This window comes from Arvicanthis niloticus, chromosome 27 (genome assembly GCF_011762505.2).
Source record: "Arvicanthis niloticus isolate mArvNil1 chromosome 27, mArvNil1.pat.X, whole genome shotgun sequence".
NCBI lineage: Eukaryota > Metazoa > Chordata > Mammalia > Rodentia > Muridae > Arvicanthis > Arvicanthis niloticus.
The window spans coordinates 4,714,709-4,727,167 of NC_133435.1; the positions used below are offsets into that span (position 1 = coordinate 4,714,709).

The 12,459-nt window shown below is 41.4% G+C and overlaps 1 pseudogene; it reads right to left on the reverse strand.

Moving 5' to 3' along the window:
* Positions 1–3,827: 3,827 nt before the first annotated feature.
* Positions 3,828–4,693, reverse strand: LOC143439564 (non-selective voltage-gated ion channel VDAC1 pseudogene; annotated as a pseudogene).
* Positions 4,694–12,459: the final 7,766 nt, after the last annotated feature.

The window sequence follows — 12,459 nt, forward strand, 5'->3', positions numbered from 1 at the left end:
GTGTTCTTTGTTTGAGCAGATGAATGACATTTGTCTTTCTGTAAATGTTAGTATGGATTATTTCAGTTTGCAATATCAATTTTATCTACACCACTTGAAAGAATGGTATGAAGAGTCTTGAGGAAACTATAAATATAGTTTCATAGCCAACTAGATTTATTGCTATATGAGGATATTTTTTTTTTATGCCTCAGCCAGTCTAAGAGCTGTTGTCAAATTGCAGGGGCAACACACATATTACCTGTCTTGTTCATCTTGCCAACCCCCCTTTTCTGTCTGTAGGTATGATCTTCAGGGGTTCTTCCCCAATCATACCCTTATTTTCAATAATTTAGATGGAAGATAAACCTCTTCTTTTCCTGTTGGAACAAATGTAAAATCTCCCCACCAATATAAAATATTTCTTACTACCATTTGAAACTAGGACTTGTATAGACTGACCTAATTAAGCAGTCCTTTTAAAAATCCAGTGTATCTTAGCAGTTGAGTTATATGTTTCATTGACTTTTTAAAAAGTTGTAGTCAGTGAAGCACATTTTACATTGTCTGTGGGACAAATCATGTCCTTTTTCTGATCTGTGAACATTTCCTTCAAAGTCATGTTAGGTCTTTTTATAATGGCTTGACCTGTAGGAGTGTAAGCTATATCTAGAATCGGGTTCATGGCATAACATTCATAAAATTGTAGTAGTTTCATGGACATATGTGTCTGAGCATCATCAGGTTTAGTTTGTAAAGGTATCTCTATGATAGTCTTCATCTCTAATAAATGTGCCATCTCAGATTCATCCCCTTCAGATCAAAAAGCAGGACTACATTGGAAATATTAGCATATATCAATTTTATGAAAATTATAAATAAGAAATGAAAATTATAAATAAGATGAATAACAATTGACATCCAGGGAAGAGAAATTTCCCTGAGAATTCCTTTCTTCTTTCTCTTCCAGGTAAAAATTAATCACCCGTGATGTCTGCTATTAGGAGTTCTAATCCTGATGCTGGCCTCCGAACTTATACTACTCAGACATCTGATGGGCCTTTGACAAGGACATCAAACAGCTATAGACTGACATCACTAATCTGAAGAAATCCCTCATTTCGATGTCTGATGTGATCCCCAAAATTGCAAAGGACTTTATTGGACTTGATATTTCTCTTTTACAATAGAAAAGACTGTGTACAGCTCTAGACTGTGTACAGCCCTTAAAGAAGAATGCTGCTTTTACATAGACAAGACAGGGATGATTAAAGAGAGCATGAAAAGGCCAGAGAAGGTATTGAGAAAAGACAGAGACAGAAAGAGAAAAAGGAGAGCTTGTACAAAGAATTGGTCTTCAACCTCTCCATGATTGTTAACCCTACTTCCTTCCATCTTAGGATCATTAATTAGGTTATTTTTGCTTATTTCCTTTGGTCCCTGGGCCTTAAATAGGCTAACTTTGTGAAACAACAGATAGATAATCTGATAGCAGAATCTATTCAGATACATTATCATATGTTAACTATGGAGGACCACGAGACTCTAGATGAGGATGTTACTCTATCCAGGGTGTTCCCAAGTCCCATCTCCACTCAACCTAAAAGAGGGGACTTCTGCTCCTAGACCAAGCAGAGAGGGGCCACCCAGAACCCCCTCTGTCTGGCGATCTGAATTCTTGCATAGGTTGTGAGGCTAAGCACTGCAAGGGAATATAAATAAAAGTTAAAAATATGTTTCTGGGTTCCCTGAGGGACAAGCCTGACTGCATAGGGGTTGATGTCAAAAGTATCCCCTCTCCAGGAAAAAGACATTGGGACGGGTCTGGCTCTCATGCCTCACTGAACAACGACAGGAGGACCGGAGCCATTACAAGGTCCCCTTTAATTACTGGAGGTCAGGCCTCTATCCCCACCTTGGCAAGATTATAATCGCCACAGCCCTTCTATACTTGGAGAAGGGAGGAGATGTCAGGGGCAGCCCTGCTTATACACTGAAGGCCTAAAATCAGCCAGAAGCCTAAAATCAGCAATAGGCCTGACTTACACAAAGTCTTGTGTCTCTATGGAAAAACACTGAAACAGAGGGCTATAAACTATTGTAAACAGGCAGCTTTTGTTGAAATCTACCAGCCTGAGTAGTCATAGACCTGGTAAATAGGCAGCCTTTGGCAGATAGTACCAAATTAGATAAGGACAAGTGAATCATAGGCAGAGTCATAGTGACCTGACCCCTGAACCTTCACCCAGCTGATACCCTGTTCTGAAAGATATCTGTACTCCCCCTGAACACCTATGCTCCTTCCCCACATCTTGCATTTTTGTGTTTATAACCCCCATGTTAAAAAGTAAAAATTATGTTTTTAAAAAAAAAAAAAAAAAAAAAAAAAAAAAACCACAGTGTACCCCTGGTTCTGCTGACTTAGCTCCTGACAATCTATTTTCTTGTTTTCAGAAATACTTTGAATTATAAAACGTTATTGTGGTTTTTGTTAGTATGCTGGGTAAAATAATTTTTATTGATCTCATTTTAAACTTCAAAGTTTGTAGTGAGTTAAAATGTCCATTAACAACATTATAGGTCATATTTATTTTCATATTGTAAAATGCTAGTTGATCAGTTGAACATTTTAAAAAAATGGACTCTTCTTTGAGAATTTCATATATGAACACTGTATTTGCTTAATTTTCCTCTTTCTCTCCTTCCTCCCACTTTTCCCAACCGCCATACTTTTTAAATACATCTTATTATTTAATTATTGTTTATATATGTATACGTGTATAAGTATATATGTTTATACAAATATTGATAAATAAAGTGTTTAGAAAAAAAATAAAAAAATTTTTTTGATGTAGCAAGAGGGATACATATCTCAATTTTCCAAACTACTGCTTTAAGGAAGCATCAAAAGGCAGAATCCAGATTTTTTTTTTTTTTGAGGTTTCAGTATTTTATTCAAGTTTTCTTTTAAGTGATGTTAATTACAGCATTTGAAGGGGAGGAGCTAATTCCACACAAAATGGAAGACTCTATAATGTACCCATTAAACTGCTAGAAAACAATGGTGAGGCTACAAGAGGAGTCAGCTGAGATCCCTAGTGTTGTCAGGGTGTGATCACAATCACCCGCCCAGCTCAGAGCCAGAGAACCCGGAACCTATTTCATACTCTGGTGCAATGGCAAAAAAAAAAAAAAAAAAAAAAAAAAAAAAAAAAAAGCATATATATATTTTTAAAATAAAATATAAGAAAGAAAGAAAACCACAACACAACACAAGGAAGAATTAAGTCCTGAATGACTGGATCGATCATGGCCACCCTCTCCACCCTAAAATGGCACAAAAGTAATAGCTAACCACACCCTAAAGACTAAATTTGGTGTAAAACAGGTAATTGATGAGAATTGATGGGAACAGGGCATGATGGGAACAGGGTGTGACGATCTGTCTAAAAACATCCCTTTCACGCAGGTGTGTACATGCTTCCAAGCAGATAGGATCGGGACACCAGGGTTTGATGCTCTGGAAGTCACAATTTCATCTGGGGACTGGGTACAGATTTACAAAGGACTCACACATTCCCAACTTCCACGTGCAGCCTGGCATCTCTAGAAGGGCTCCTCCCCAACCCATGCCTACAGCTAATCGGACCCTTTCTGGAATGGGGTTTCTGCTGTACCTCTGAAATGGTAAACACCTTAAAGCCGACGAGTCATCCTTAGCCTGGAGGGTCTAACGTGGTATTTATCCACTCTAGCATCCCCAACATACAACATTAAAGGGTACACTAAATTCTGAAGGCAGCTATGCTGCAGAATAGTTTAAAATTGAACGACTGTACAATTTTTATTTATGCTTGAAATTCCAGTCCTAAACCAAGCTTGTGGCCGCCCGCCTTGACGTTCTTGCCATCCAGCAGGGCCGACAGCTTCAGTTTGATACCTGGTTTTAGGGTCTCCGTGTACCCTAAGTCAGTCAGGCTGGAGTTGTTCCCTTTGGCCGAAAGTAGGCATCAGGGTCGACCTGATACTTGTCTGCTATTCCGAAGTGAGTGTTACTGTTTCCTGCAGTCCAGGCGAGATTGACAGCAGTCTCCAACTTCCTGTTCACCTTCTGGTAAATGGAGCCACCAAACTCTGTCCCGTTGTTCACATTAGTATGAAGCTGGAATTCATCTGTCTTGTAGCCAACTGCGAAGTTGCTCTGGGTCACTCGGGACTTGGAGGTCTCAAAATTCATCTGGTAGCCAGCCAGCCAACCCTCATAGCCAAGCACCAGAGCGCCCCGGATTGAGGGTCCTGCAATGTCAAAGTCCATGTCACAGCGCAGGTTGATATGCTCTTTCTTGTACACTGTCTTGATTTTAGCATTTTTTTCCCCCAGTGTTAGGTGAGAAAGATGAATCAAAGGTCAGCTTTAGTTCACGAGCAAACTGGTTTTCACGGTGATCTCCGTGTCTAGGGTGTTGTCTGTGTTCCATTTCTCTGTAAATGTTAGCCCATACTCAGTCCATCTGTACTTGGTTTCCAGACTGCCGTTCACTTTGGTGGTTTCTGTGTTGGCAGAACGTGAGCTGGTAAATTCCAGTTCATTCTCGGACTTCGTTTTCAAATCAAGTTTTATTAAGCCAAAGCTGTAGCCCTTGGTGAAGACATCCCTGGCGGACTTGCCTAGATCAGCATATGTGGGAGGTACAGCCATGTTCTCTGAGGTGGTGTCAGCCGAGGAGGCTGGGAGCACAGATTCTTAATTCAATATATGGTATCGCTATGGGCTGCTATTCTAATTTCTCAAGTTTCTGCGGAACATTCCTGTTTGGAACTATATTTTTTGGTGTTTTGGGAAGTTTCAAGTGGTTATCTGTGAGTGTTTTCTATTTTGATTAATAGATTCTTTGAACTTTTGTTTTATGGTCTCTAATTTCTCAGTCACTTTTTTCTTCAAATCTGTCTAATTCTGATCTCTCCCCAAAAGGACATGTTTTAGTCCCTTGTAGTGAAAAAATTTCCATATGAATGTGTGGGGAGCCCACTTTTAGCAGAAAGCAGCTAGATCATCTTTGCAGCCATCTTGAACCATGTACCCTGATAGAGACTTGTTTTTCAACAGCCTATAACAGCTGAGCACACTCTGATAAACATCTTGTTTATCCCACATAGCTTGTTTTACTGTTTAGTGACCCCAGCTGCATGGTGCATGTGGTAAAGTGTCTTCACCTGTGTTCTCCTGCTTGTGCTTATAAATACCCAGGATTTTCTTGTAATAGAGAGAATAGGGGAAGAACCAGACTTGATCACACACCCTGTCTTGTCTCCATTCTTCAAGTCTCTTGCCCCTCCATCCCCACTCTCTCTCTTGACCAGAGCACTTAGCTCCAAAGCATGGGGCAGTATGGACAGTAACATAGTAGCCCCAAAGCGTGGGGCAGTGCGGTCCCCAACATTAGTGGCTCCCAAAGTGTGGGGCCGCCAAGCGTGGAGAGTGAACTCCTCAACATGAATGATGAAAGTGAAGCAAGGTCCTACATATAGAATCCAGATGCAGTCTGTCAGTGTGCTTACCTCCATCCCAAATATAAAAGGACTTTGTTTAATTTCAAAAATTTTCTTTTGTAAAATTTTTCCCTTTGAATAGATTCCTTAAATGCGAATAACAATGCAATTTATTAGCAAGGAAGACAGGACAATTTAGGACCAATGACTGACTTTGTGACACTTGGTTTATTTTGGAAAATACTGAATAAACTTATTTTTGTCTAGACTGGGTTTCCCATGGTCCATGTCAGCTCAAACTCTCCTTGTAACAGGGGCTGACCTTGAACTCCAGCTCCTCTGTCTCACTGTCCAGGTCCTGGGTATTAGAGCTGTGTGCCAGCATTCAGGATGGAAGGATTCCTTTACTTCTATCTGTGTTCTGAATACATCCTGTGTAGCACCCTCCTCCACATGCACTCCCTTAGGAATGAGAAACACAGTTTCTTTCCTTCAGAAACTGCTGAGTCATCCTGGTAGTGGTTGTGCTTGCCCTGACCCCAGCACTCAGGTGGCAAAGGCAGGCATTTCAGAGTTCAAGGCCAGCCTGGTCTACACAGTGAATTCCAGGCCAGCCAGGGTTAAAACATGAAAACCTCTCTTGAAAAGGGGGTGAGGACTGGGGAGGCAGAGATGTTGGATACAGAGTTACAGAGATACAGGAAGGCAGAGACACAGAGAGACAGAAGACAGAGTAGCCATTATTCAAGAATGTCCCCCCAAATGACTCAGTATCTGAGGATGACTTTGAAATTCTGATCATCTTGAATAATTCCTGGATGATTCAATGAAAGTGAATACTGAGATGAAATTAAGCTAAACACAATTAAGGCAATGGGTATATAAGAATTTAAGGTTAAATCATCAAATATCAATAAGCAACCAAACAAACAAAAAGTAGAAATTTTAGGTTTATTGTAGGAAAGGCAGGCTTTAGTATAATTGATTCTCAGTCAAAAAAAAAAAAAAAAAAAAAAAAAGACTTGGAAGGGAGTGGCTGCAAGATCAGGAGTTCAAGGTCCTACTGGGCTGACAGGTAAGTTTGAAGCCTACATTGGTAGGTGAGAAACAAAATGTTTAGCCATTCAAAGTGAGGAACTGGGTGAATTACTATCAAACTAAAGTTTAAAAAAAAAAAAAAAAAACCCAAAGGGACTGAACACAGCAGTTAGGACAGAACCTTCCCAAATTGAGAAACCAGCAGAGACAAAAACTCTCTTTAAAGGCTCAGGAAAGATGGTTAGAAGAGAAAAGAATAGGTGGAGACCAGGTTAATAATGTCCAGAGAGCATGACTTATTGACTGGACCACAGTTCCAGGCCAAGTTTGAATCTTAGGGACCACTAGTAATTTCCAGATGAACAAATACCCACATGATCCAGTAGAGGCACCACAGAGGATTCCTTTGCCTTTTTTGTGTGTTCTCTGTTTGGGTTTTTGAGATGGGTTTTCCTGTGGAACAGTCCTGCCTGTCCTGGAACTGACTTTGTAGACCAAGCTGACCTGGAACTCACAGATCCCCCTGCCTCTATCTCTGCTTCTGTCTCTGCCTACAGAATGCTGGGATTAAAGGTGTGTGCCTACAAGCCCTATGAAATTGGCCACTGTTAGTATTATCTTTCTGATTGCATCCCTGGGGTTGAATCTGTCTTCTCTATACTGACTCTAGGACATTTTACATTGTTGTATCTGAATACTAATAAAAATTTGAAATACATGCATTGCCACCCCCTCCTGACTGTCCTAAAAAATGGATCTCTAGACCAGGCTATCCACAAATTCTTAGATCCTCCCACCTCCATCCCCAGTGTATGAGGTTAAAGTTGTGCAACCCAACACCCAGCAAAGAGGCATTCTCATTCCTAAGATTTGTGCTAGTTTCTGGTTAAATAATTATCATTGTTTAGTTGTTCAGACCATGAGGACCCTGCTATTTTCTTGTCTATTGCATGTTTAGAAGTCTTGGGGCAAAAATAAATTATGCCAGCAAGAATACTGACAGGTTCTCTGTGTCTCAGTTCTGTGACCATCTATCATGTGCTCCCAGTTAGCTTGGGGAAATCTAAAATATTCCTACAGATTCTATGAGTAGATGGTTTTTGAGTATTACTATTATTGCATTCTTTCTTGAATGTATTCCTAGTTTCCCTTGTCTTACACTGGGATTGATTGCATTCAAAGGAAGGTGGGTGGGGCTAAGTCAAGTGAGAACCAGTGATAGGTTGAGACTGCAGTGGGTGGGCAAGCTCTCATTGCCTCAGGCCTTCATGGCTATAAAAGAAGAAGCCACCAGGTTCCAGGTTCATAGGAAGAGCAAGTCCTACAGGAGAAAGCTTCTCTCTGGTGCTGGATTGTCTTCTCCCAGGTCTCCATTCCATTGGTGTTGGGTAAGTCCTGTCTCTATTCACAACTTTTGGGTATTTGTTCTGGGGAGAAAATGAGTAGTGGTAATGAGTCATATGATTCAATTATTCTAGAGAGCATTAGAAAATGCTGGTCAGTCTTTGTCTTTAATGTGTTAGTTTTATCTGAGATACATTTGTGTTCCCTTCTCATGAACTTGGCATTTAGATCTGATTATTATTGGGCAGCACCCAGAGAACATAGCTGGGGATGGGTTTGAACCAATAGAAAGACTTGATTAGCTTTCAGGAGTGTACACTAGGTGTTGGGGATCCCAGTGTATCCCTAAACCTTTCTCAAGGGAACTGCTTTTGGGGGCTAAAACTTCAATAGGGGCCACAGAGTTCTCAAACAAAGGCAGAAAGTTTATCCACCCTTTGTAATAGTTTTTTTTAATTGCCCTCATTATTTAGTAATGGAATTTAGTAATGCAAATTTCAATGTATTCCTAAAGCTTCAGCTACAAATTGAGAGGTTTTTAGCTGTGAATCCCAGGCCACTACTGGATCCCAGTGTTACTAGAGGGCGAATCAGGAGGCCAGGTTCTGGGGGAGCTCTTTAGCAGGTGAGCATTTTCAGTGTGAGTGGAGGACACTCCTATACCCAGGTGTTGGGGGCCGACTTTTAGCAGAAAGCGGCTATCAGCTTTGCAGCCATCTTGAGCCATATACCTTGACATGAGACTTGTATTACAATAGCCTACAACAACTGAGCACACTCTGATAACATCTTGCTTTGGATACCCAGGACTTTCCTTGGGTGTGTGAGATTAAAGGGGTGAGAGATTAAAGGTGTTTGACTTAAGAGTGTGACCTAGAGATCAGATTTAGAGACAAGACCTAAGGGCATGATTAAAGGTGTAACTTAGAGGCGTGGCTTAGAAGTGAGACATATAAAAGGCAGAGGCAGATGGCAGAGAGATAGACTCTTTAGGGAGACTCTTTAGAGAGTACAGCTAGACTTGGGACTTGGACTAGGAAGAGAGACTGAAGAATAAACGGGATTGAATCACACTCTGTCTGGTCTCCATTCTTCGAGTCCATCCTCACTCTCTCTCTTGCTGAACCCTGACCCTCGGACCCGATTGGCAGCTTGGGCCAGGATACAGTGGCAGCCAAACTCGGGGCAGCCTGTACCTCAACATTTTGCTCAGACCTCGACACCCAGGAAGTCTGTCTGTAAAAGCTATCAAATACTTGTATTCTCGCCTGGCAGTCCAGATTGTCATGCACTCTGTTTTCCCACTATTTCATGGATGATGGAGTCATTTTAGACCCTTCCTGGGGTATAGGCTTCCTATTCTGGATTTACTTGAGGACAGACATATCTGGCATCTAACTGAGAAATCCCTTGCATCCTCTCTGGTCTAGTTATGGCAAACTTTGGTCTGAGATACAGAGACCAATTTTGTGTGGCCCATGTGAGTAACCATGTGAAGATTATCAAAATCCTGTTAGCTTTTTGAGGATGATCCTACTTTCTGGTGTCCTCCATCTACATGGGATCCAGCTGCTCATTTTTTCTTTTGGCATTATTTTCCTTTTGGTTGTGCTATGGAGTCTCAGGCAGCACTAGGTAGTGTTTTGTCCTTAGAATCTCACTAGGCCTCACTGGTTTTAGGGCCATTTGTCAAGAGCTGGCTCAGTAGCCTGGTAACCCATTGAGATGAACCTTCTGATGGTTTTCCCTGTTGAGGCCCACACTCTGCCTCAACACTTTGCCTCAACGCTTTTGGGGCTAAGTGCTCTGATCAAGAGAGAGTGTGGCTCTTGGGGCAGGAGACGCAAAGAATGGAGACAAGGCAGGATGTGATTCAGTCTCTTCTATTTTCTCAAGTCTCCCTTATTGAAGGGAATTCTGAGGTATTTATATACACAAGCAGGAGAACACAGGTGAAAACATTTTACCACGTGCACCATACAGCTGAGGTCACTAAACAGCAAAACAAGCTATGTGGGATAAACAATATATTTATCAGAGTGTGCTTCAGCTGTTATAGGCTTTTGACAACCAAGTCTTTCATCAGGGTATATGGTTCCAGATGGCTGCAAAGTTGATCTAGCCGCTTTCTACTAAAGTCAGCTCCCAACAGGTCCCCCTTTTTAAATTTTTTTCAAAAGGGAAGGCTGGGAAAACTTACGGAAACCGTGCCTGTCCTAGGTTGGAACAAAGGACCCCAGTCTCACTTAAGATGATGAGGCCTCCCTTATTTTAGGGGCAAGGATCTCGATATGCTCTCTTACCTGTCATTGGCTAACCGGCTTAGCACGCAAGTTAGGGGTTAATCCTCATCAGTCTTGATGACAGAGTTTTCAGAGTCCCCTACTTCCAGCCTGTAATAGCGGACCTGTATGGGTTTCATTTGTTATCTGTTGCCGTACCAAAGCCATCAGTTTGAACAGCATGAACCTGAAAGACAAGAGACTTAATCTCTAAACCGTTGATATAAAAGCAACACTCTTTAAGGCAACACACAACTTCCCCTGTTGGAGAAGTGAAAGGTCTAAGCCTTGTACCCACAAATTTATACCAATGAAATCCTTGAATTTTGCATCAGCTTAGTAACAATTATACAGATAAAGACAGCCTAATATTAACCACCTCAGTCCCCAAGTCCAGGGAATTGGGGCGCCGACTCTTCATTAACTTCTTCAAGCTGAACATGGGAGTTGACTTTTAGAAGAGGAATGAGGGGAAGGGTAAATTGATAAACATCTGAAGTCTGTCTTAACTGCATCCAGCTGGAAGTCCAGGGCATCAGTGAACATGCAGGTGATAAGATTCATTCTCCAAAGCTGTGTATTCTGCAATATACAAATCTCAAAACAAGGTTTAGTATCAAGATAATTATTTTGATTCTCTGAAATCTAGTGTTCTGGAGGCCTACCTCTGTCATGTCTGATCCATATAATTCTGGAAGACATAACTGCTACCTTAATGACCTCTTCAGAAAACTCACAGAAAAACCTTTTTTTCCAAATTAGCCTTTCCTTAAGCCAGTAACCAGAAAAACCTTTACATTGAGTTTTTATCCAGAAAAATATAACTATATAACTCAGAATCACACCCATTTTGAAAGTTAAATCTATTAACATTATCATTCTGCTTAGCTCTCTGTCTAGAGCAGCCTTCTATTTATTCCTCGAGTCTTTAAAGCCTTTTTCATCTGTTTTTACTCACTTATTTCTTGCCCCATTTTCGTTACTATAACCTTTATCTATTTATCTGTTTGGCTCTCTTGACTCAGAGCAGCTTGCAATTTACTCCTTGCATCTTTAAAACTTTTTTTCATCTGTTTCTGCTTATTTTTTTTCTTGCCCCATTTTGTTACTATAACCTTTATCTATCTGTTTGGCTCTCTTGACTCAGAGCAGCGTGCAATTTACTCCTTGCATCTTTAAAACCTTTTTCCTCTGTTTCTGCTTACTTATTTCTTGCCCCGTTTTTGTTACTATGCAATCACCTTTGTTTCACTTCCGAATTCAGCCAGCTCCGTCAGTCGACTGGTTCTCCAGCGCAGGGTGTCTTTTACTGTATCCCGCTTACTGGAGTTCAAACGTTGAGGCTCTGTCAGTTGACTGGTTCTCCAGCGCAGGGTGTCTTCCACTGTATCCCGCTTACTGGAGTCCCTGTTCAGGCACCACTAATGTTGAGGCCCACACTCTGCCTCAACATTTTGCCTCAACGCTTTTGGGGCTAAGTGCTCTGATCAAGAGAGAGTGTGGCTCTTGGGGCAGGAGACGCAAAGAATGGAGACAAGGCAGGATGTGATTCAGTCTCTTCTATTTTCTCAAGTCTCCCTTATTGAAGGGAATTCTGAGGTATTTATATACACAAGCAGGAGAACACAGGTGAAAACATTTTACCACGTGCACCATACAGCTGAGGTCACTTAACAGCAAAACAAGCTATGTGGGATAAACAATATATTTATCAGAGTGTGCTTCAGCTGTTATAGGCTTTTGACAACCAAGTCTTTCATCAGGGTATATGGTTCCAGATGGCTGCAAAGTTGATCTAGCCGCTTTCTACTAAAGTCAGCTCCCAACATTTCCCCCCAGTGATGCAAAGTTCTCTTTCTCTATAAATCCTATGGGGTACTTGTATGGCAGGAAAAGCCTAGCAGCTATCCATGTAGCCCCAGTATAGATTAGAGGGTCAGTGCTCCCCAGCCCCACCTCCTCCTTATATGTAGATGGCTGGTTATTTTCCCAAATACTGGAGGCAGCCATACTCTGACACAACTAGAAAGACTCACACCTGACTTTAGTGTTTGGAGTTGTGATCAGGAGGATGGCAGCCTCCCTCCTCTGAGACAGCCTCCTTTTGCCAGCCCTCAGCTGGAAGCCAAGACAGGTGGCCTCTGTTGTACAAAGTTTGGCTTGCATAGCCAACACTCTGGAAACCCAAGTCTGTACCTCTTGAGCAACTTCCTCAGTAGGCCTTTATAATCTAGTTTAGTGTTTGAGACTAGGAGGCAATCATTTATACAGTGTAAGAAAGGTCCTGAGAAACCACTGATCGTTTTTGCCCATCTCCCAAGAATCT